At 42.8% G+C, this 25,907-nt stretch overlaps 1 protein-coding gene across 11 annotated transcripts in view; it reads right to left on the bottom strand.

The window, feature by feature from the left end:
- CHL1 (cell adhesion molecule L1 like) overlaps positions 1-25,907 on the bottom strand; it is a 137,462-nt gene that overhangs the window by 71,508 nt on the left and 40,047 nt on the right. Inside the window, exon 1 of one of the 11 annotated variants that reach the window (XM_075762469.1) lies at positions 18,309-18,372. The exons of the other annotated variants lie outside the window; for them this stretch is intronic. The gene's annotated coding sequence lies outside the window, so the exon portion shown is untranslated. Of the gene's footprint in view, positions 1-18,308; positions 18,373-25,907 lie in introns of those variants that run through there. 11 annotated transcript variants of the gene reach the window in all.

Genomic DNA, 25,907 nt, shown 5'->3' with positions numbered 1-25,907 from the left:
CCTCCCATCCCATCTCCATCTCCCCTCCTGCAGCTTCAGGCCATTCCCCTTGGCCTGTCACTCCCTGCCCTTGTCACCAGTCCCTCTCCAGCTTTCCTGGAGCCCCTGTAGGGACTGGAAGGGGCTCTAAGGTCTCCCTGGAGCCTTCTCTTCTCCAGGCTGAACAACCCCAGCTCTCTCAGCCTGTCTCCATAGCAGAGGTGCTCCAGCAAGGTGTCCTGTCTCATCTTTACCTGGTTTAAGCATGACTCAGAGATTCTCACCTATTTCCAGACTGAAAACAACAGAGCCAGCATAGCATGAAAAAACCCCTATCCATCAGACCCAGTTTGACACTGGAGGTGAAAAAGGTAAAGAAAAAAGAAAACAACCATAAATGCTCTTCAAGTCAAGATGTTTCAGCAGTGGGCACGGGCACTCGCGGTACCCCTCTGTGCAGAAATGAGAAAGCAGCAAGGGATGAGCCCGAACGGGCAACGTGAAGCCGCACAGAGGAGCGCAGGGCTTGGGGTGTGAAAAGGAGACGGAGAGAGAAAGGTTTCAGGAAAAAACGAGGCAGCAAGAGGAGGACCTGAGGAAATGAGACCAGACACCAACAAGCCCGGCACAGCTACGCGGGGCCTCGAAGCAGCTGCCGTTAGATGTAGACGAGTGAGCGAACAGATCCTGGGAGAGGGCTGACACTGTCAAAATCGCGGCGAGCGCAGATGCGCGAGGGATCAGTGCTGTGCGGAGCCAGGCGGGGCTGGGGACCGGGAGAATTTGTGAGGCTGGAGCAGTAACTCACCGGGGAAGAAATGAAAGAGAGACCGGGTCTCAAAACACCGAGCAGGGAACTGGAGATCCCGCGACGATGGCGGCAGTCTGCGGAGATCGGAGAGAAAAGCAGCTCGCCGAGGCAGAGCGTGGCAGTGAATTCTTCGTTCGACAGAGTGCTTCAAACCTGACTGAACTCTCCAAGCTGAGAGACACCGTGGGAATTCATTTCAAAAGGAAAGACTAATAGCACCAAGCAAATTTTATTTTTTTTTCTATAAATGAGATCTATTAAGACAGACAAGATTGCACAAGCTGTTCAGCTGCATCAGTACACCGGCACAGGAGGACTCAGCCCTCATTTAATCTACACCAGACTGTATCCTTTGAGGTCAGAATAGATGCTCCTGACTGACATCATCTTCACTGGCAAAAAAAAAAAAGAAATAAAAAAAAAATTCTGATCTTCTGTTTCTATGGGAAACCTCTCAAATTCCACTCATGCACCAGATCTCTTCCCTGTCTTTCCAGCTAACAGAAGCAAGTAGTAAAGCAAAGCAGGGCTGGGGTTGGGGCCGCTCTCTGTTACCTATCTCAGGAAAACCTTTCAGGGGGGGATTTATTAATATGATTTATCTGGTTTATAAACATTACCAAACAACCGCAATTCAGTGTGTTTCCTGAGAGGAACAGAAAGGGCAGTATCCCAAGTCCCTGTGCTTTCCTCGGATCTGTTTGCCAGTAAACCCAAGTTCGTTAACACTCTCCTGGGCGCCAGGCAGGTAAATGCAAACTGACAACACAAACAGGGCCTTCAAATCAGCGGAGAAATCAGGGAGAGTCTGAGCACTATTATAAAATGCCCTTACATTTAGGAGTAGCCAGAAAATTAAAGAAATAAAGAAGAGCAAAATCTGCAGGTGGCCCCCCACCACTAACAGACTTCACCGAAATCGAAGTGCTCTCAGGCTGGAAGCACCAGAGACAAGGCTCAGAGGTAACGCCTGCGACAGTTGCTAACCAGCCCCAGGTAAATGCAAAGTTTCTGTTTTCTGATTTTGTCTGCTTTTCTTTTGTAACAGGGTTTCTAATTTTGCAACTTTTGTTTTATTAGAGTGAAAGTAGTTTTCATTCTCAACTTGTTTAATGCTTAAATGGGCTCACGCAAAACTTCTTGGGCGTGAGGAATACCGCTTTCGCACTCAAAGAAACCAGTGTTTTCAACAAATACTTTAAGCCTCTCTAATCCAGGACAAGTTTGGGCATCCCAAGCGTTTGGGAGCAGCTCTTGCTAGCTGCAGAATCAGCTCTGGGGCTGCTACCAGCCAGCTGCAGGCCAGGAGGAACCGTCCCAGGAGCTGGCTGCTATCTCTAGCACCGCTTCTGCCTCTCAAAAGGAACAATCCAGGACTCCAGAAAACACCCAACCTGGCAGACAGTGCCGCTCATCTGTTTTTAGACCTAACGGACTGCTGCATAGACAGGACCGGCGTTGCAGAACACGTCCCGGCGCAAAGACGACAGAGCCCAGCCCGACGCCTGCTTAACGTGACAGGTCAGCAGTCTGCGAAACAGCGGAAGGTGAAGCAAACACCCTGAAACGTTCAGCTCAAACCCACGCCCTTACCGTGGGGCTAACCAGCATCACTGGAAAGCCTCTCAGCAGCGGTTTAGCGATGAACAGTCAGGAGGGCGGCCTGACGTTCCATCAGAAAGCTGGCACTACCTTGGCTCCAGGCTTCGCAGGGACCGGGAGCTGAAACGTGACCTGCAGGGAGGAACGACGCCGACCCGATCCCAAAGCCATCCCAGTGTCCCGATACGTGACGGAGCCTCCTGCGGGTGCCAGGATCCCAGCGCGGCCGCCAGCCCACGGATCACCCACTCAAACAGGTCTGCCCGTCGATGTTTCACTAATCCTGAACCACAAAAAGGCTTAAAATCCCTGTCAATCACGCCGCCTCCCCGCTGGCCTCCCCGCAGCCCTCGCAACCTTGCTGGGAGGATTGCTACTGAGATCGCCGGCGCTGCCAATGTACTGCGGCAAATTAAACCCCAGCCGTGGAAACAATAGCTATTACAAAGTGTGTAATCAGCGGGAGATGGGATGAATGTTTGCAATTCCAAGCCACAGAATGCGTTTTTAAAATGCCGTCAAGTCTCCTCCAAACTTCTTTAATATTTTGCTGCCTAATAGTTGCATTTTATCGCTAGGCCGTAATTTTATTGAGGTACAAACTTCCGTGGTATAATGCCAAGCTATGTGGTAAAGTCAAGTAAACATTTGTAGTAATTATATGCCCAGGAGATTTCATAACACCATAGAATTAACAAGCAGCTCACTAAATTATATATCACTTGATCTACAATTGCTACATCTCCAGCAAAGAACTCGGCTTCATCTACAGCAACTCTGACACGACATGTCGGTGCGTGGTGCAAACCCGTCAGGCAGTTACTGTGCGCTAATATTAGTTGCCACCTTAACTCATGATGTTTCTTTTCAAAGAATCAAAGCGCAATTTTCTCGCGCTTTCTTTTAAAGAGAAAACACAATCCCAGCTAGTAAAGAGAGGCAGTTTTCTCACACCTTGTGATTTGCGCTAAAAATCATTTCCACTTCTCCTCCACTACAGAGCAACCGGTCAAAGGGACTAGCTGGATGCAAAGGTGATGATAAGTCCTAATCCAAAATGGGTGTCCTGAAACATTGACGTGCTACATGGGTAAGCCAGGCGGGGAGATGCAGCCTGCCTGCTGAGCGGAGCGGCGTGCCCAGCCAGCGGGAGCAAGGTTCTTGCTGGAGACATACGTTACTCAAGCGGTTGGTCTGGCACGGAGCTCACAAAGCGCCCTGACAATCACTTTGATAAAGCGTAAGCCAAAAGCTACTGCCTCTCCTGTTGAAAACTTCAGGAATGAGAATGGTTCAAAAGATTTCCAATAAAGAAAATACGGATTTTTTTTTTTTTTTTTTTTTTAAATATCTCTTTATAGACTACTTCAGCCACGCCAAGGTTACCAGTCAAAGTGATTACAAACAATCGAGTCGATTAGGTATTTGAGCACGGCAGTAAATTGCCAAAGTAGCTGCTGCATTTCGGCTCAGAGGCGAGTGCCCTTTAGTGTTTGCTAAAGTGATTTCCAATAAAACCTATGCCATTTGTCAGGTCACAACCTGAAAAGCGTAACACACTTAAAGAACTCGCAGATTCGTCAGCAGCTAATTCTGCTTTCTGAACAGAAGAAAAGAAGGGAAAAAAAAAAAAAAAAAAAGACACACACAACATTCAGGCATCATCTGCTTTCGTATTCAACGTCATTTCATATTTACTGCCCTACACGTGTCCCAGTGAGGCAGCCCGAGCCCTGCAGCCACGGGGCTCTGTGCCGGAGCCGGTACTCCACTGCAACCCTTCCAGGGGCGAGCTGAGCCACAGCCTTGGCTTTGCACCATCTGACCTCTGAAAAGACAGGAGCAAAATGGCACAGACACAGCCAGGGACGCGGGCAAGCTGTAACGACGACGAGTTCCTTTCTGACGGAGGAATTTATCTATTTATTTATTTATTTTATTTTGCTGGAAAATTTGATCCTGCTTCTAATCCTTTTGGTTGCAGGAGTGATGCACTGGAACTGTTTCTCTGAACAGAACTGACCTTATCGCTCATGTATTGTTTTCTTGTAGTAAAATGACTAATTTATACTGTGCAGACTCCAATATCACAGCCATCTGCCAAAAGGTGCACAAACCATCTATATTATAACAGAGTCTATTAATATGTATTAAAAGTCACATTACAGTTGACATAAGCCGTTCCTGTACATGAATATGAAAAATACAACTATTATATTTAAAACTTTCAACTAATCATGCATCACTGATTTTCTCACTCTGAGTTTATAATTTAAACCTTTAAATGTTTCATAGCAGCCTTATCAAACCAAGATTTCTGATGGCTGGAGAGCGAGACAGCCCATTATAGTAACAAGAAAAAGAAGAAAGAAAACAAATAGGAAACTGTTCTTGGAGTGGAAAAAAAAATAGTGAAAGAGTAAAAATGAAATTATTTTTACATCGAAATAAAATTAAATTAAGAAATAGTGAGCACCTGCTTCCTTCGTTGTTTCATAGTATATTGGTCATTGTGCAAGTACGGTGTAAAACAAAAATCTGCCCAAAAGGGCATCGATGCCCAGCAGACAGAGCAGCTTTGACGGATGATGTACGCAGAACAGACAGATCAGGGGTGGCTTCTGTATAAGCCTATGTCCATAGCGGGGCCAGTCCTGGCAGGAGCTGGCTAGATATCAGATCTGATCCAGTCCACTAGTACAGCTTTGCCTTCTGCAGAGCGCAGGAAACATTCCCTAATTCATATTTCACTCACAGTTTTAGTTTTTTCTCAGCACAGCTTGTTTATAACCTTGGGACTGAACAGCCTGAACCCTCTGAGCCGCCAAAGCCCAGAGCAGAAGCACAAACTCCCAACGCTCTGCAGAAACTGTTCCCTCCAGGACACCAAGTCCTCCAGGCGTTGGACATGATTGAGCCCAATATTTCAAGGGATTTGGATACTCTGTTCACATTAATACCATAAGCAACCTGTGTGCCCACTCTCTAGGGGTAATTTGAAAATCCCAGAATGGGTTTTTTGTTTTCTTTTTTTGGTTGGTGTATTCTCCCCAAGCACTGAGAAAGCAGATCCACTTATGAAAGCATTCATTAGACTTGCTGAGCTGTCTTTTTCCCATCTCTAAATTACCTTGTGTGAATGTTAATCACAGTCATTATACAGTTTGTCGTCTATTAAATGCTTACCTTTATTCCCACAGACACCCTCACCAAGAAAAAAAAAAGATTAAAAACAAGTCAGGAGAGAAAATGAACAGAAGCCCCAAAACAGGAAGCCATTTGATAAATAATTTTTTTTCCCAGAGATTCATATCCCTTCCCCACTTGGCCACATTCCTCATTTCCAGACTATTCCAACCACCTCTTTGTATAATTGCCTTCAAAAGCAACGCTGAGAGAGGGCGCAGTGCTCCTCCCCGTTAGGTAGATGGGAAGCTGAGAGACAGAGTAGGTATTTTTTTGAGCAAACATGGAGCTTGGTATGGGTACAGAGATTTCAGGTAGGTGTAATATCTCAACTCATTCTGTACTCTTCCTAGCACGTGTGTGGGCTCTTGGAGCTCTCCGCCACATCCAATATGCGCCTATAGGCGTGCGCTCCCAGAGTGTATGTAGGTATACATGCATGAATGCCAAAAAGAGATCGAGGTGCACAGCAACAAACTCCTTTACTTGTCCTCACCAGAAAGATTTGATTTCAGCTGCCAAAAGCAGTGAGGCAAGAGCACTGTCGTGCATTGCTGCCTAGTCTCCCCCCTATTGCAATCAGCAATTCTTCTAAGGTAAGGTGACAACACCTGAAACAAAGCAAGTCAGTAGATTTATGCTAGAAGAGCTGCCATAAGCACCTCTCTTGGATCACAGGTCATCGCATGCTCAAACGGGAACACGGCTCTCGCAGAAGTCGCACCTTTTCCTTCAGCAACCCTCTCTAAAGGAGGATTCCCTAGAAAAATTATGTGCAGGAGAATTTCTACCTTGTCTGAGTTTACCTTCTTCCCTCTTCCAGACCTTTCTGTGATTAGCAATGTCCTCTGCAGCAGGAGCACAGACCTGTTAAAGTGCCTGTCCTGGTAGGAGTATGTTTCACTGATCTCATCTCATCCCAACAGATCCATGGCATGGCAGGGATTTTGGTAAAACTAGAGAGAATCAAGTGCATTTCAGTGAAAATCACAACCTATTAAAAAAAGAGACATACACACAAATGAACAGGGAACTTTCCTCAAAGTAATTCTGTATCGATTAGAAATACAGAAAGCCTCTGTGTGCAATAGTGAGCTCTGAAGAAGAAAAATCACTCAAGTGTTTTTCCACCCTGCGTGTGCTGGCAGAGCCACGGGCTGACTGTGCTCCCCCCCTGCCTCCCTGGCCAGACCCAGCAAGCACTGGAATACAAATCCAAGCAACTCCTGATAAAAAGACGTACACGTTTGAATTTTGCAGCAGGCACAAAACCAGCCTTTGGGGCCCTAGAACCACTCTCCATCCAAGCATCTGCAAAGCGAGAGAGATAAGCACCTCGACCTCAAAGGAAACGTTCTCCGTTTCTCTCCTTTTTGCAATGTTGACTGTGATAAATCTATCTCCTGCTTTAATTATCTCAACAAGATCTTCTAGGAGGACCTGCTTCCTGGTTTCGAGATGTTTCAAAATCTAATGTAGATGATTAAGTAAATGATACGAGTAATTAAAAGATTCTATTAATCTAATTACCATTTAAATCTTATTCTTCATATTATATATCCAAATCTTAGTATCTTATTCTATACTATTCAACTAATATTTCTAGCATGTAAGCCTGTGACAAATTAAAGATATGAAAAAACACTTATCTTTGTCTGATGTTCACATATCTGCAAGCCTGTAATTTTAGAATAAATCAGCTTGAACGACAGTCACTTGTACCACTGCATCGCGAGCAACCTGCTGCTCATAGGGCTTACTCCTCCCAAGACTTGAACCTTCTTCCAACACTGACTTGACGTGAAGATGGTCTTAACTCCAGATGACGGAGCTTTGTTGGTCAGAGCATTTAAAAAGAGAGTGACCATGTGTTTTGCAAACGATATACAGTTGTGATATGAGTTGTAGCAAACAATGAACCCCTTACAGAAGCAAACTACAGCAAAACCCCAGGTGACATAACACAGAAATTATCTGGTGCCTCAAAGCAGAATTTCAATGAAAGCAAAAACCTGCGAGTCTCTGGATCGTCTCGTGAGTCTTAATTTTTATCCTGGCCTTTCTTCAGGAGTCACTGAATAAAGCACTAGTAACTATTGGAATCCAAAATGCTGCAAATAAAATATTGCATTTCAAGCTGAAAGGTGAAATGGGGAAAGGGATAAGGACAACTGAAACAAGTTTTTCTAAGGACTTGGAGAACTGCCATGTTTTCAAGACTGAAATATATTCATTGCTATGAATCTATGAAGTTAAAATTACCCAGAAATCTAAAGCACGTGTAAGAGTCTAGACTATAAAGATGCTTCTTTCCCATTTATTCTCTATTCCAAGATAATTTTGTGTAGTTTGTGCCCTGCTTCCTTTGCTGACCCAGCACCCCCTAAATTTCCCAAAGCAGGTCATACGTTATTGCATGCAGCCAACTCAATCTGCCATTTTCTAGCCAAGCCACTTTGGCCCACCTAGGCTAACATTACACCCAGTTCAGTACAACCAAAGCTCTTCAGCTCGCTCTTCAGGCTCCCTGAGCTCTCGCTCCTGCCATTTCAGATGGGCAATAACCGTTTTGATCTGTAATGCCACAGATGATTTGGGAGAATTCACTTGCATCTCAAAATAAAATAAAATAAAATAAAAATATCTGCAACTGTAACTGATATGAAAATGGCATAGGGTTGGAAAGGGAAAGATCAAGAAAGATGAAACAGGTGATTTCCTCCTGTAATTCTTTGTAAGACATTGCCCTTAGCAAAAAAAATAATACAGTCCAGTAAGGAATTCAAACATCCTATTACTGCATTCAGGATTTACAAATAAAATTCATGACAAAATTGTGATCATCCAGCCTTTTGCAGTGTTAGTTGAAGCAATTTATAGGACTCAAATACTGCAAGAAAACTAATTTAAAATGGACATGCACTGAAGAACCTTTGGAGAAATAGCCGGAGTAACCAAGAGACATCACTATAAACTGAGCACGAGCATTCTCTCGTTAAAGCGTTCAGTTCATACACCTCAAGGAGCACCTTCACGTAGACTTGCTTTTCTTTCATTTAAGACTTCAGACGTCACAGCTGGTGTGGGTAACCCTGACACAAACAGCGTATCCACCACAGAGGTCTGCCATCCGCTGCCGCGACCGGGCTTGCACCAGAGGCACTTGGCATGGCACTGGCAGAGCTGGGGTGTGGGTCACCCCAACATCACCTGCGCTCACTGCCGGGGCCAGGTTGCTCTGCTGCTTTGTCACATGAAGCAGCGGTAGCAAAGCAACACCCTCTGAATTCCCAAAACCCCCCAAAACTAAAACACAATTCCTTTTCAATGTATTTCATTGCAGACATTGAGGTTCTTTTCCCTGAATGCTTGTAAAAATGCAGATAACACGTAGGAAATACATTCAACGTCTTTTGAATCACAAAACACAGGCTGATGTTCAAGTGTGTTACAGAAATCCATTATATCAGGACGTAGACTTCAATTTATCACTAGGATGCCTCCAGATAGGTAATACTGTGATTAATTTTAATCTATCAGAATAATGTTTAAATATTAACAACACTGATTCCCCAAGATTATTTAAATTATTAACACTTGATTATCTATTAATTGATTGTATTATTTTTTCATCAAGTGCTGGAGTTTCTCTCTAGGCCTATTGCTATTCCATCTCCTTCCTACCACGCTTCCGTCACCCATGGCCCTACTCATGGTGGTAAACACAACACCCAGTAGCCAGAAATCAGCATTTGTAGCTCATCTGGGTCAGAAATTTGGACTTCTCAGTCTGTTTGCATGAAAATAAAATATCTCTCAATCTAAGATTGTATCACTAGTGACAACTTAATTTTACTACGCAGCACACTACTGCCTACAGACAAAATCCAGGGCATCAGAGAGCAGCAATCACCTCACCAGGTAAGCGTCTGCTGTATTGCAGATCTGTCGTCGTACAAACTTAACAGTTAGTTTGCTTTTCTTGGTAGCAAAATATTTAATCATACAGAAAGCAAAATGTGCAGTTTCCTTCAGGAGAGATCATGTATCTAATAAAGAATTCTCTTTAACCTGGATGTGAGGAACTTATGACTTGAAAACGTGCAGATGCAATATAGCATAAAACCACAACATCACAGTATACGTGTCATTATAGCTTCAGTGCAATGAACTGTGTTTAGATTATTAAAATAAAACAGTTATTTTCCCAGGGTCTTGTGATCACGGCATACGCAATCCAAAGGAGATGGACCAAAAAGGGTAACGAGGAATTTCATGGTGGTAAGGAGAGCAATGGCAGGGCAGCAGCCTGCTCACCCAGCAGCAGAGACCAGGACCCACGAGCACGCCCTGCACTGAGCTCTAGTTTTCGGAGGACAGCCGAGGGGCCATCGTGCTCTAGCACCTCCAAATCAGTCTCCAGATCCACAGGATGCAACTTGTACCACAGGAAGCTTGATTTACAGGCTCACTTATGCCATTATTCATATATTACTGGTTATTCGTAATAAATAAAATCAACTGTTGTACCTGTTTCCTCATCTTAACCCCCCTGTTTTCAATACTGATTTTCACACTGCTGCTTATCTAACCAGCAGAACTAAGACCTTACTTACAGCGACATATGACACAACTAATGATTATGGTATTTTGGTGTTACCTAGCAGGGTTTGGTTATGACTGGGTTCTGAGCAAATCTAAGACACAATGAAGACTTCATATATGCCTGTGCAGATTCTGCTCCTATTCTGGGGAAACAAGCCTTGAAAATGCATACGGCATTTGAATGCAATTTTTATGTAAAATGCTTGGTGGTAAAGGACAATGGGCAGTCAATATTTGCAGCACACTCACTTAGAAACAAATATGAACACATCCTGTCAGAACAAAATCAAATCTGAAGAGGAGAATTTAGGATAGAAAGTTGCATGAAAGCCAGCTTCGAAGGACGAAGGAATGAGATGACTCTCCGGACGCAAAAAGGGGCTGCAAAGGTGAAAGAGAGGACACAAATAGCTTTAAGAAAGAAAACGCAAAGCCGGTCCCTCTCACCTCGGCTACTGTTATATTACAGGCACAGCATTCCCCTTACAGCTCCCCGGCCAGCACAACACCGTACAGCAAATCCCTCTGGACACCGCACACAGGAACGGCTTCTCTGCTTCTCTGACCCCATCCAACATGGCCATTCTTCCCTACATCACATGTTGGAAGCACGCTGAAAAAGCAGTTATTGAGAACTGGTCCAGCTTTAGGAAGGGATTTGCCCAAAGCCAGCGCATACCAGAAGTCAGATGATGTTATGATGCGTATGACAGGCCACCCGACAGGACACACGATGACAGGTCGTACGGCTGGGAGCTGCTGAGGAACGCAATGGGTCAGAAGCAACGCTCAGATGGCCTTTACACTCGTAAATTAAAATGGTACAAGTAGAGAGCGGAGAGAAGACTTTTTGAGTTACAGCGTATTTAAAGCTTACTGACACTGAAGTCATAAGAAATAATGAATATTTAATTTCCAGTTCATATTAAAAAAACCTATTAATATTTTATTTTGTCATCGATAATGAAACAAGAAATTAGGCTAGTGATTCCTAATGATATATATGGTGCACTAGCAAAATTGCTGGACCTAAAGAAATGCTCTTCTTAGTAAGGGCAGGCAGGAGCAAGCAGCTGAGCTCCTCATCAGTCTGCATTTCGAATCTACCGGCTCCGTACACAAAACGGCACTTCTCCTGCACTCAGCGGAACGCTTGCGAGGGCAGAACGTGAGCTCAGAGAAGCATGGTGTGGATTACAAATCTCAAATCTGACCTCGTCACTGCAGTCCTTTGCTTTCCCAAATCATTGCGGTGCTTTTAATCAAGGAGGTGATCTTTGGTGACAGAAATTCAGTTCCAAACTCTGACAGCCTCTACAGGTGATCTTACTGAACTTTTTGTGTCTAGCCATTCTTCTTCCACGTTTTGGACAACTTCTCTATTCTCAGCATGGGACCATATGTGCAATGAGTATGTTCCCTGGTCTTCCCATGGGATACACAGGACTATTCTAACAACATCAAAATCATGCCCTGAAAGTACTATTTAAGCCTTATTTTGAGGTGTATTTGTTCCAAGTTTACCTGGAAATCCAGGCCTTTAATTAAAAACAAAAGGATACTTAAACCAGCAGTTAAAAACAAAAAGTTGCTTAAATCAGCCCTGTACCAGTTCATAAAAGTTACACAGAGGTTCAACAGGAGAATTGGCAATGCCCATGATCCTATAAAAGTGAGGAAATACAGTGCATAAAACCAAAGTAACATGATTAAGTGTCTGGGATAAGCAGCAAGGTGAATTATTGGAATTCAACACTCTAAGAGCTGAGCAGGGAACACCGTCTGCTCCTGCACAGTGCTGCGAGCCCACAGCTTCCACGCTCAGCGGGCTTCCCAGTGCGGATTAAATGACGCCTGGAAACCAGGACGCAAGTGCAAGCGACTGCCACGTGGCTTCCTGACCTCACTGCTGCTATAAAAACCAGGGAACTGGAGAGACTTAGGGCATACAGAGGAGCTCCGGAGGGGACTGGCAGGCGACTCTGAAGCCACGTGCAATAAAACACAATTGAGAGAAAAAACTAGGATTTTCCTTTCTGGAGAAATTAGTGACAGCACTGAAAAAATGAGAAGTTCTCCACGGATTCCTTCCTCCTACTTCCTCACTCGGTCTGACAGACATGATAAGGTCACATTGATAGCATCGCTATCTGACTCGGTGCGAGCTCCCACCTCCACAGCACAACTCCTCACGGCTTCACCGAGTCCCCCCTGCCAAAGGGAGAAAAGTCCTCGCTATTTCTTACTCCCTTAAGTGCTTTTCCCTCTTCTTCTCATTCCACCAGGACCCAGGCCACAAAACTGACACATCGCTGGAGAATGATCCTGACTTGCTGAAAACCAGGGCTGTGTGGTTAGCACGCCTGGGGGACACGTCTGAATTTCAGATTATAACAATTTTACTAACTTGGGTTCAGCTAATAGAGGTTTTACTGCAGCGCACTTCCCTGCTATACTTCAATCATTTATTACACGACAGGACCTACGAGCGCAGACCTACTTTGCATTTACTATTCCTTATCAAGAGCTTTTAGTGCTAAGACCCTCTGGAGAGTGCATTATAAAAGATTACGGACTAATTTGACCAAAGACGTCCCCAGAGAATACCAGTGCTTCGGTGTAGAAGACAGACATGACTGCTGCTATAGCTGAAGATAAGAGTCAAGGAAAACTAGTGAAAGGGTTAAAGCTTCCTCTTTGGATTCTCTACAGACTAAACCAGTCACTAATCCCTAATAATTTCATTTATTTGCATTAATGTACTAGTGAGTCAATATTTGCTTTAGCCTATTGCACAAAATAGTTTGAAATATTTCTTCTAAATCTGGTTCAATTGCATTTCTTAATGCTAAAACACCTTTATTTCATAACATACCAGTACTCTAATTAATATTTCATGCTTATTACTTAGGTTTAGTCTCTCAGTTACCAATTCCAAAAAACAACTTCTGCAGGACTCTAGTCAGGGTGCTTAACCTTCCCTTCCCTACAAGGCATAAAGTACAGAGCAATTTTGAAACACAAAGTTTCTGAATTTAATCTAAATTAAGCCCCATGACTAATTTGATAACAAATCACAGAAATGTAAGTATTCACACTTGCTAAATGCAGCATGATTGTAATCACGTACCTAAAAATCATAATGTGATAGTGTTAACTGATGCTTCATAACAGATTTTTCTACCATTCTATACATAGAATACATCTGATATGCCTAAGGTCAAACAGAGCAATCTCATGTAGACTAGAAATTAAAGGCCAATCTTCCAAACTGTTCCTTTCTTCTATAAACGTTTCTACTTGGAAAACTGAGGAATTTCTTTCTCATTTGAAGATCTTTGAATTCAAGCCATAGAGCTAATAAATACGTCTTGAATTCACTCATTTCCTCAAAATACCAACTTGGTTTGTACTGCAGCACACATCAACCCTGAATGGCTCCTGACTCTCGGAAGTTAAGTTGGTGAACTTCAAAGGACTCTTCTATAGCCAGAATCAGCAATCAGCCAACTTTTTCCTCGTCCTTTTCCACAGCCTTTCCAGCTGCAATTGAGGAAGAAAACTATGGCTGGAAATGTGTCATTTGTATTCCCAACCACTCTGATAAAGCTGGATAAAACAAAAATACATTCAGATTTATTTCCAAGTTTAAGATTGAATTAAATTGCCTTTCTGGAGTCCAGGAGCATCCTTCAAACCTTCCCTTCTGGGAAAGAGTTGGCCATCAGCGTGTCCTCCTTCTACAGGAATCACCTCTGAAAATTAGGCTAAGTTTTCGATACTGCCAGAGCAAATCTGGGGCACCTTTTCCACTAGGACAAACCCCGTGAAAGCCTGTGTACACCCACGGAGAGCCTGAAACCCTCTGAGAGCATGCGGCGAGGTGCAATGGCACAGTAACCACCTCGGCTGCCGCGGCCTCGAAGGCAAAGCTCTGGCGAGGGGCTTGGGAACCTGTACCCCTGGTAAGGAACATCCAGCTCTCCTCTGCAGCAGGAGGATCCCTGCTGACTTTACTACCAAAAGATGCAGTCTTTTTTAATATTAAACAGCCACAGGGTTGGGGGGGAAAGTGGGAGGGGAAAAAAAAAAAAAAAGACTGTTCATAAGTTTCTGTGCCTAAAGGGGATCAACATCACCCTAAAAATATCCCAGTTTGACATATTATGGACAGAGCTCTCATAACTCGGGCATCAGCTCAGCCAGCCAAGCTGAATATAGACAAATTCCTCGCCCAACACACATAACTGCCTTTTCTTTCGCGAGGCAGCCTGCAGCTCTGCCGGCATGCTGTGGAAAGAATTGGGAAGATCCCACCTAACCGTAGCTGTTTCTGTATAGCTACAGATTCAATTGACTCTGAGCACAGGCTACAGGGAGGGGGTGAGAAGCCTGTGGTTTCAGTCGTTGTTTTCATCAAATGGGATTTATTTTTTTTTTTTCCCTAAATTTAAAAGCCTGTACAAGGAGGTTTAAAGCTTGCTTTCCGGAAGCAGCAGTACAAAAAAAAAAAAAAAATCCTAATCACACCAACACTCATGGAAAATAAGGTGAATTCTTTTAGAAAAATCAAATTCATAGTCACTGACATTCCCTCCTCATCTTTTGGTGTTATTTGCTTAGCATTAGGCCTGACCTGGCCTTCCACAGATAAATGGAAAGAAGTCATTGATCTAATGGCACAAAAATGTCTCCATTAATATGAAAACCTAAATATGTCGGTGTGGAGCATTTCCAAGATAGTTTTAACCTACTGAATCTTGTTATCCACCTGGAGAAATGTCAGCAGTGTATTCAGCAGACAGGAAAGCTAGAAGACTCATTAAGCCACATTTAAGCTACGAGAACATGCAAAACTGAATATTTTCCAGGATCGTTAAAATAAGACTTAATTACAGAATTCAGGTTTCTCTGTGTCATCCAATGTCATAATACTTCAAGACAGATGATGAAGGGAAAAGGTAAAAAATCACCAACAACTGCATTTAGCGTCGCAGCAGTACCTGCATTATTCATCATCAGTTGTGCAATGACAGATCCAAAATAATTAGTATTACTCACGTTAAGTTATGTAATTCCCCCACCTAAAAGAGGAGCTGTAAAGTAACGTAAGCTAATTATTAGCAGGTCACCTGCTCTGCTGCTGATGCATAGGCACTATGCTGGTTGGAAAACTACAGCAGACCAAACCTCCAGCTTTGAGTAAGGAGGAAGACCAAACCTCATTAATACCCTATAGTGATAAAAAAATGCAGCTATCAAAACAGAAAAGTAAATTAATTTAAAATTCAGGTGTGTACCTTGCAGTTTAGTCAAATCTCTGACTCTACGTTTAAAAAAAAAAAAAAAAAAAAGAAAAAAATTTTAATATCTGTCTTCTTTACTAGTCAAACCTCAAAAAACCAGCACCTACCTTACAATAAGAAAACTCACCGCCATAAATGTCTCTTTTCCTTCTAAAGACAGCCAATGTGTACCCATTCCCACTACTTAACGTATACATCTAACACAGCACAACAGTGCTGGTCACCAAAACGCTCAGTACAGTTCACAGGAGACAGAAAATCATGCCAAGAGCTAAGAAAAAGCAGTGAGCCTACCATGTGTATATATTCTGAGGGTTTTATTGTGTTTGGTTGTTCCCCCCCCTTACAGAGTACAATTTTTTTTCATGCTAATTTTCCTTCAGCTGTCACAGCCACGAAAATTTACTCGCATCTTACCAGCAAGACAGATTTCTGTTTCATCTTGAGATACAAGCCCTGAAGCATTATTGAATGGGTTTTCCTGGAGAAAGAATTTACCCGAGGCAAAATTGCTATGCTTGTATTTTGTAAAGGAAAATATTGGTTTTACCACTGCAAAACACACACCTGTGGAACATACACAGACATGCTCCACATTAAAAAACCCTGGATATCAGGGTGGAGACAGACAAGAATACAAAACACTTTGACAAAGGAATCAATACCTAAAATTAAAATTGATTCTGTGATTCGTAAATAAAATACTTCCCTTCTCTCCCAAACTCAGGGCAAATTAGGCCATTATACAAACTTTGTAAGATAAATCACAGCATTTCTTCATTCAATCACACCTAAAAGCAGATAGAAAGAAAACATACTATCTTCCTCACAGTTTCATACATGAGTAGTATGTATTGACACTCATGGCAACACGTGTTATTCGTCGACACACATGTCTATTTTCCACTGCACATCCTCTTATTGCAACCCAAAAATGTGCTGGGATGTACTCACAGATTTTGTTACTCTGCCTCAGATCACATGAAATGAAAACTTTATTTGTACTGGCTTCCACAGAACAGGCTAGAGAGGAAGAGGGTTCGTTGAAATTTGTTGAGATTTAGATGATGGTGTGTCAACCTGGATTCATATTGTGATGTTTATTAGACAATAACCGTTCTTTTTTCTTTTGAGGTGCATTTTTCTGCCCTCTCCAGTTTCAATCACTGTTAAGCAATGGATTCCTTTCCCTCCTCATCCTTCCTTCCTGCCCTTCTCCACCTGTCCCATATAAACTTCTTAACATGAGATTTTTCCAGTAATAGGAATAAAATACATGTATTTTATTAAATTCCTTTATTTTGAGCTTTCGTGACAATAACCTAAGACAGTCCCATTAAGTGTAGTATCTCTACAAGCACCTGCGTCTGAAAAGATATTTGACATTTACTTTTACTTACTGTCCGTGTGAGCCAAAGGTAGAACAACCATGAAGACAACATGAAAGATAGCCAGAGATTCACGTTGACTTCAGCAGAGTTTGGACCCCTCCTCCATAAGGAATTGCAAGACACTATAGCACAGTTTGGATGAGTCTTCAAAATCTGGAAGTACAGGTAACTGGATTCTTCCTGGTTTATTTTTCTCTCAAGGTTCAAAAAAGAAAAATGAAAAACTGCATGCAGGAAGCAAAAACATATCAGTGCACCCAAGCAAATAGAAAAATTCAGTAAAGGTTCCTCAAATATGGATCAGAAGCTATGAGAAGTAACCATGAAAGACACCGCTTCGATGCGCAGCTCTCTCCGTTTATCGAAAAGACAGAAAGAAGCTGGTTCCACTCAGGAGGAAGCCAGAAAGGCTGTCAGTCAAAACCTGGCACGTACCAAGTCAGCTAAACACGGAGCTCATTAGGCGTGAGTGCCTGCACATTCTGGGTGGCTTTACCTACTCGTGCCAGCTGAGACTGTTCAAGGTCACAAATGGCTGAGGTAGGATACTCTAAAAAACTGAAGAATGCCTAAAAGGATCTGCTTTTCAGCAGATGAACTTAGTGTTTTCTGAAAGGCAGGTTCCTGCAGACCACCTCAATTTAGGTTCTTCAAAACTGAAGCACTCTGTACCGGAAATATACTTTGTAAAGAAAATCTGGTGTATTTGGTCAGCAAAGAACTAACAAAAATAAAATTCCTATATGATAAAGAAGACAAGAATCTTAAAAGTAATTGTTCCAGTAAAGGTTATTTTGTATGTGTTTTAACAAGCAAAAAGCACTGGTCACTTGAGAATAAATGTCTCAGTTTTGCACTAGCTCAAGATTTGTCACTTCAACTCTGCCCCATTGCCATGCTGAGCTATGGAGGGACGTCAGGCGTAGCTGCGCCCTAGGAGCCTGCTGCTTGCAGGGGAACAGCAAGAGATTGAGAAAGCAGGTTTGAGAGGGAGAGAAGATAAAGAATGAAAAATAAAAACAACCACACAAAAAACCCCCAACAAACCACAATCCATCTGGACTAAGATATTAATTCAGAAATACTGATAGAAATTCAGCAAAAATACTGATAGACATTCAGAAAAAACCCTGATGTTCTTTAAACAAGGCTCTGTGATACTAAACAGCAAAGAGACCAAAGGAAGAATGAACATAGATACAAAATACCACCTACAGTCCAGATATCAACAGGCTGCAAACATTTCAAAGTGGTCCGGTACATCCCTGTGATGCCCAAGCCCTCCCTCACACGCCACAGGCAGCACATTGGGACACGAAGACAGTATTTCACGTATGCTCTTTTTTTGGTGACCCCAGTGGTTAACCAGCCATTTGACACCCAAAACCCGCTTTAGATCAGCTTTTAATCAAGTCAGAAATGTCAAACCTGCTTAGGGGCAGCCTCGGTGCTCCTCCTCCTCCTCACTGCTCAGGCTGGCTGTAGGTGCCTCTCTTGGCCCCCCCCCCCGTCCCTCTTCCAGGTTGACGCCACCTCCCTTCCTCCTGCCTCACCAGGACCTCAGCAATGGGCTGCTGCAGCACTGGCTCCGCAACACAGAGGAGCTTCCACAAGAAATCACGACTATTTCAGAGATTTTAACCTGAAATGCTCTGCAGATGCGATGAATGGCCATTTAAGTAGTGAGTCATCCTTTCTCAGATCCTTTTAGGGAACTTAGCTGGCACAGTCTCAAGGCATATTTCTTAATACTTAGTTTTGCAATTTTCAGGGTGATACATCCTAAGAGCTGGAAATATGGATCATATGGCAGCAGAACCACATTTGTCAAGGAGAAAGCATTTAGCACTATATTTTCTTATATGCAGTACTTGCAAAGCCTGATCTTAAAATATCTGGGTTTCTCCTTCTGCCCTTTATTCAATGAACTCTTCTTCTTTTAAAAAAAGTCAGCTGAACTTCAAGAAGAAAGATTTTAAATTCTATCTTCCTTACAGCTGAGCAAATTAGATTGTAAGTATTTTTAAAATGTATTCCCAAACTCAGCTCATTTCTGTCTTTGGCTGTCATAGCAATCTCAAGCTTTTCCAACGCTTTGCTTTTTTTGGTTTTTTGCAGTTACTAGCATCCTATCACCTACATCTGCACTCACTTTCTAGGAGGGTTTCTGTTAAGATCAGCTTCAATCTGAGACAGTTGGCCTATCAATAAATTTTATACAGCCAAACTACTGAAAGCACCATGAGGCTCCGTGTAGCACCTAAGTAACTAAAACTACTCGAGTATGACCACTTCCAACAGGTACGTACTAGGCTATGCTGGCCTCCAACAGAGATTCTCTTAGACCAATACAAAAGGACCTTCTATATGTGCATTTTGCTATACTGAATGTATCCAGGCTACAAATCTGTATTACAGAGACGACCGGGTGCCTTTCAGAGAGATCTCAGGATTCATCAGAAGACCCTCTACCAATTTACGAGATGTGGCACCTTTTCTTACGCATTAAATTTTCAACCAGTGAATTATTTTTGATTATTCTAAATTCTCGAGCGGATGTCAGCATGCACCTGCCTTTGATACGTCAGCAAAGTGCTGTCTCTGCAACCGACTGTTGAGATAATGCCTGTAAATATTTTTAGCCCTCTTTTCAAATAGGCAACGGAGACTGGTTGCAGATGGGTGAAAGTGGCAGGCTTCAAGACAGAAAAAAAAACCAACAAACAGCGTCAGAGAAATCTGACAATTTGTCTAAACCCAAAGATTTTATCACTGGAAATAGGAAAAGAGCTTTGGTCTCATGTCTTGCTCTAAAACAAGAAAATGATGTTATCTAATGCATCCAGATCACTAACTTGGACAACTCAGCAGGGAAGTGAACAACTACCTCTACATAAAAACACTCAAAAAAATAACAATTCATAATCATTTGTTAAGCTATATCCTTATTTTACAACTACTTGTTGTCAATGAAGTGAGGTACGATGACTAGTCCTGGAAGTTTGGCGAGATTAACACCAAAACAGTATTCCTGTATATCCCCACAGTAATGGTGCAGGGATGAACACCTCGTTAGTCCATAAGGAGCAGGCTGTTAACGCGTGCTTTGGACGTCAGTGCTCACTGCCTGGGAATCTAAAATACAAAATTTATTCTCTCTCTGTATAGAAATACATATATGATCTGTAAAGACTGCTTAACTCACATCAAGAAGATGAATCGATGGCATTAATTAGATATTTTAAGATCTGCAAAGAAGATGGTCAGTCAACCAGTCTGCAGTAAAACACTCCCTTACCCTTTCACACATACACAGAAAAAATCCCCAACAGCTCCAATCCCTTTAACCTTTCATCTAAAATATTATTCTCTACTTCTCACTATTTTCACAGATACATGATCCTTTTTTTGGCTATATTTCCCATCGAGTGACGACACAGCGCTGATGCGGTGCCTCGTGGTGCAGTCACCCTCCCATCCCAGCGTTCGCGCTGCGGCTATTGACTCCTGCGGGATCCAGCGCAGAACTGCTCCATCAGACACAGCGTTAAGGGACAGGACGCTTGCTTTGCAAGTGTGAGAATGAACAGAAAATGGAGTGAAGAGAAACTGAAGCTCAAGTTAATCCTAATAGCAAGCCACTTTTTCTCACTGATTTTTTAATACCTACTACAAGAAGGAAAAATAAAGTTTCAGGTCTGGACATTGCCAGCAAACCACAGGGAGTCCAAAGGCTACAGCTCACGATGGGAACTTCAGAAAATATGTCAAAAGCATTAGGAGTTCAGAGGGAGACGAATGACTACGTTTGAATTCAAGCCCATTTGCTAAAGAAAGCGTTTAATAATGAGTGGCATCAAGAGCTGGTCGCAGTTTTTCTTAGTTGCAAAGCAACAAGCAAAAAGTTTTGCCAGTGCTTTCTTAATATTGCTATCGCAGCGCTTCCACTACTGCCTTGACAACACTTACGCACTGAAATCTTTAACAAAGTCATTGCTTCCCAAAACGCTGTTTTAAAAAGAAAAAAAAAAAAACAAAACCTCAATTACCATCTTGAGAACATCGGGGCAAGGTTATGATATACTGAATGGATGCCAGGCTTGGTTTTCAGAGTTTTACTGAAAAGTGCCCAACTGTCCAAACCACCCCCAGTAACCACCAGCTCACCCCAGGGAAGGTGCAACACCCTCCCGCAGCAGGGCTGACTCCATCCTTTCCCACCAGCCCTGGGGACAGGACACGAGCACCCCTGGGACGTTGGGGGACCCTGTGTACAGCCCCCCTTTCCTGGGAATTCACCCACCGCGCTTGCAGATAAAAACTCAAGCGTAAACCCGTCAGAGAGAGATGAAAATCCTGTGTAATGAGCAGGGTTTGGCAAAAACTGTGCATCTTTATTCAGGGGATAAAGGTTATAATGTTGAAATAGATTGGTTTGATGAGAACTTCTTTTTTTCTTGGCAAAGGAAAAAAATGCTATTTTCTGGGACAGCTTGTTGAGGAAATGAGGCTTTTTACACTTGTGCAGCCTCTCCCAGCTATCCAAACCCCGCAGTCGCTGGCGAACAGGGGAGTTTCAAAGGAAAGACACTCAAACTAGTGCCTCCACTGAGAAAAAGGCCATTGTAAATTCTGTTTGAGAGCAGCTGACTGGCAAATCTCAATATATTTACTGGCAATCCAGTCAGCCTGTACATAACATAGGCTGTGAGTAACCCAGTATTATCTCCTGCCTGTTGGAGAAGAGAGAAAATGCACGAGCACTGCCCCGTGCAGAGCAATTGGGAAAGTAAGTCAGCAGGAAACCAAGTCAGGCTTTTAGGTTCACAGGTTACAGAATATCTTGTTTTGTAAGAAAGGCTCAATTTTTAATTACCTGGAGAAAATTACTTGCCCTGTTATTTTGTGCTGTATGAGTATTATTAACTTTTTACATAAATCTGAATTGTAGAAATGTAAACCAAAAGCTTGTTAATGAAAACAACTTCCCTGTAGGGACACAGCAGTTCCACAGACGATCAGAAAGACCGTTTGCATCATTAATCTGCATTTTATGATACTGCCTTCGGAAGAACTAAGAAAAATAAGTATTTCTCTAATGTAGGCATGAAGCATCCTTCAAAAGGCCTATCCCTCCCCCAAAACTAGTTTGCCCAGAACCACTGCACAGCAACAAAGACTTACTCAAATTTGAAACCAAATCATTAACCAGAAAGCACTCAGTGGGAAAGCGCTCCTTGCCCAATATAAGAGGTTTCATAGCCATCCCGTCTGTAGCCTGTCATTTGTTCGTTAATTTTCAAATGAGGGATTATGAGCATAGACAGTGTCCCTTTGTCTTCCAGCGTGGCACACTGAGGATATAACGCTGAGTCCCTTATTAGTGGGTGTCCTCCTCACCCCTCGCTCGGAGACAGAACTTCTCGTATGACGACAGAAACCACGCGGTGACCTTCAGCCAAGGCAAGCTGTCGGGTAACCGGCTAACAAAAAATGTTTATTTCACGGCATCCTCTTCCAAGCTCTCAGCACGCGCAAAATCTGCCGTGGTAGCATCCCTGCACCCTCACACCTCAGGCCTTTCCGACAGCCCTTCTTCTACATTCATCAAAGCTCCAACCCTCATCAGACGCGGAAATCTACTGAGCATCTGTCAGGTGTCTGCGTGCTATGCAGCAGATTACAGAAAAGCAACCCTTTGGAAAAAGCATGCCTATTAAATCTGGAAGAGCGGTAACAGTATCCAAGTTCTTGAATTTAATGAGGCAACATCACTTAGGGCTGACTCTTACAAAATGTATATAAGGAAATAATTCCCTTGTAATGAACTCATGCGGCAACTGGCTTTGCCCTTTCTGCATGCTAATGATAATAAATTCCACCCAAATTATTTCAGGCACTGAGTAACTGGTATATACTGTACTTACCCTTAGCCCTGGATGCAAGGACAAAACAGCAACTACACTAGAGGGAAAAAGGTGCATTGGCCATTTAGTAATAACTCTTTTTCCTCTTTTGCCATATTCAGACTCAATCAGCGATTTTTTGGCAGGATATAAAATGCTAAGCTTGGCAGGGAAGTGTTTAGAAGCAAATGACTTTTTTCAAAGGTAGTAGTGAGGAAATACGCAAAGCGAGATATCTCCTGGAGATATCTGCCCGCTTGGCAACGCTACTGCTGCCCAGCCAAATAAACAGGTTACTAAACACGAGCTGTCAGTACAACTGAACAACAATCTGTCTTAAGAGCTACAGAGGAATAACTTCCACGGCAACAATTTTTGATCTAGCATGACAGGACGGGGTTTGAGGAAATATGTCAATAGTGTAGCAGCATTTAAAGAAAATCCCCAAGTAATTTGTCACGTCTCTGTCGAGCCAGATTCAGGCATGCAAGTCATTCTGTAACGAGACATCAGCTTTTAGAAACTGGAGTTGCAACGACTTTCAAGGCTTAGGTTTCTAACATGTGGTGTAGTTTTGTAAGTCTACTCAGTGTAGACGGGTGGCATGGAAAACAGGAATCCATATGGGCACATACCACGCATCCATAACGCATGATAAAACGACTGAGGAGAAAGCAGCAGTCCTTTCAGACAAACGTTAACTTCTGCAAACCTTTTCCCGTTACCACCCCAAGCACTTGTCATACATGGGAGACACGAGCACGTTGCAAAGCATATGTGGTTTGGGGAGAGAAACGGAGGGCTGATGCTAATGAGAGCTGGCACGTCGCCACGGCTCGGGCTGACGAGGAGGGAATTTGTGAACACCACCTCTGTCGACTCATCACCGGATGGATGCCGTGTGTTTTGTTTGTTCTTTTCTAAAAAAATGTCACTTCAGTTAATCCAATCAAGGATGGATCCGGGTGTCGGAATCAGTTTTCAGACTGTCAGAAAATAAAGTAATTTCTCATCATGTAAAGACTGAGTTACTGTTGCCTCAAGATAATATATTGGTAACGTTAATAATTTGGTTCACAAATCATATCTCTTTAGGCAATCACTTTTCAAAATCTTCCCAGTTACTACAAACTACATTCAGAAAAAATTGTAATTCCAATTTCTAGTCTCATCATCTTCATAGTTTTTATTAACTTAGTATTTTATGTGATTTTTTTTAAAAAAAAATTCTTGATTTTTTTTTCCCCTTATTCTTCTTCAACTGACTTTTTTGGTTTTGTCCCATTGACTTCATTAGGGTCCGCACACATGAGGAGTGTAATTTATGTGAACTGGCCCTCAGGACTTTTCTAAAGTAAATGCCAGTGGTAAATTAATTTTTTAATCCTCTTTATGCCACAGGATGCAAATTTGTACACATAACATTTGCTTATCTACTTTTTGCTATTAATTCTTACATTTTTAATCACTTTCCATTCTCTAGCATTTACTTATGCTATTCTGTCAAAGAATGAATTCAGAAAAGGAATTCAATAGCTCCGTCACTTTCAGAAAATGAATTTATCTTTTCATTTCACGGAAGGTACTGTGGTGTTTGGTGGTTTTTAAAATAATTTCCTTTATTCCAAAGTACAGAGCTGTAGGCACCCTGTTATCAAATCTACCTCAGAAATAACCTAACTGGAAAGTGGCGTTGCAGAAAAGGTGAGTATTCCTCATAACAGAATAAAATACATTAATGTTTAAGTCTATGGGTACAGGACTGAACTACTGAAATAAAACACGCAGGCTGTACTTTTTCAAGAGGATCTTATAACGCATGGTTTATCACACCCTTTTAATACATTTATTTACCATATATTTATTATTCCAATAGTCTCTACTATTCTATACTTGTGTTATAGAGGACAGCACTATACTACACACTGTCCAAATGTATAACTAACTATTGCAACCAATGCATTAATTTAGTGCATCCATATTTATATATAATGTTGTGGTAAAGCCTCAAGATTGTACACATTTTTCCCCCAACTTAAAAAAAAACCCTCATAAAACAAACCACGCATTTTAAGAGCCCATTTTGGTAACAACTTTTTGCCTTCAGAAGTTGGCCCAAATCTAATTTTTATTATCTCATCAAACCAGAGCGTTGGAAAGGATCTCAAGAAGTCATCTAGTCTGTTGGCAGCCTCAACCACAGCTCTGTCGATCCTGGAGGTATCTACCGAGGGGTTGCTCCTTCCCAGAAGCTGGAGCCTCAGCAGCCGCGCCGGCAGCCTTGGCCAGGGCTTGCTGGCTCGGTCACTGGCGAGTGTCTCTCCAATACCCATTCTCACTCGTTCATACCACAGTTTTGGCCTTCCTTCCTATCCACAATGGGAACTGGCCTTTACATTTGCCTATTCTGCATCTCAGGACTTGCTCCTCTCTCACCACACTTCTCAAAAAAAAAAAAAAAAAAGTGAACAGTCTCTCAAAGTTTTGTTTTTTAGGGCAGATTCTTTCCGCTCATTTCAACCAAAATGGTTCTGCGTTTCCCCAGGGTGAAGACTAGCAAAAATACACTGGTTTCTTGTGCACATATTACAAATCCTGAAGCCCTTTTCTGGAAGTGCTCTGTCTCCCTTCCCCTCCAAATTCCGCACAGCATGCCACCTGCCTCAAGGACATGCCCATCGTCATGAAAAGCCATCGCAGTGTTATTGAGTTATAAGCCTCTAAAACACTCTGCACACACCAACTGAAGAGACATTTCACAGCTTAACCCTCCCCACCCCTCAACCCCGCCACGCGTCGGATGCGCAGGCTGCCGAAAGAGCAACTCCTCCCCGTCCCTCTCAGTCCTACTGCTGTTAGACTTGGGACGCGCCACCTCACAGCGACTAACCGTGACCTAAGCAAGGCTGCTGGAGTGGGACATTGCCGCAGCGCTCCTGCCAGAGCAAGGATCAGACACCGGGACTGCAAAAAGGTGCTGAAAATGCAGCCGGGATGGAGAGGCAAGAGGAGAACATAACCGCAACTGCGGTGCACTTACAAAAATGATATTAACCATACTCACCATGGTTTTGGTGAGTACTGCAAAAATACAGATCTTCAAGTCTTCCGGTTCAACTAA

Source organism: Balearica regulorum, chromosome 10 (assembly GCF_011004875.1).
Source record: "Balearica regulorum gibbericeps isolate bBalReg1 chromosome 10, bBalReg1.pri, whole genome shotgun sequence".
Classification (NCBI taxonomy): domain Eukaryota; kingdom Metazoa; phylum Chordata; class Aves; order Gruiformes; family Gruidae; genus Balearica; species Balearica regulorum.
The sequence above is the reverse complement of the archived record's forward strand: the minus strand, read 5'-3'. Positions and strand labels throughout refer to the sequence as shown.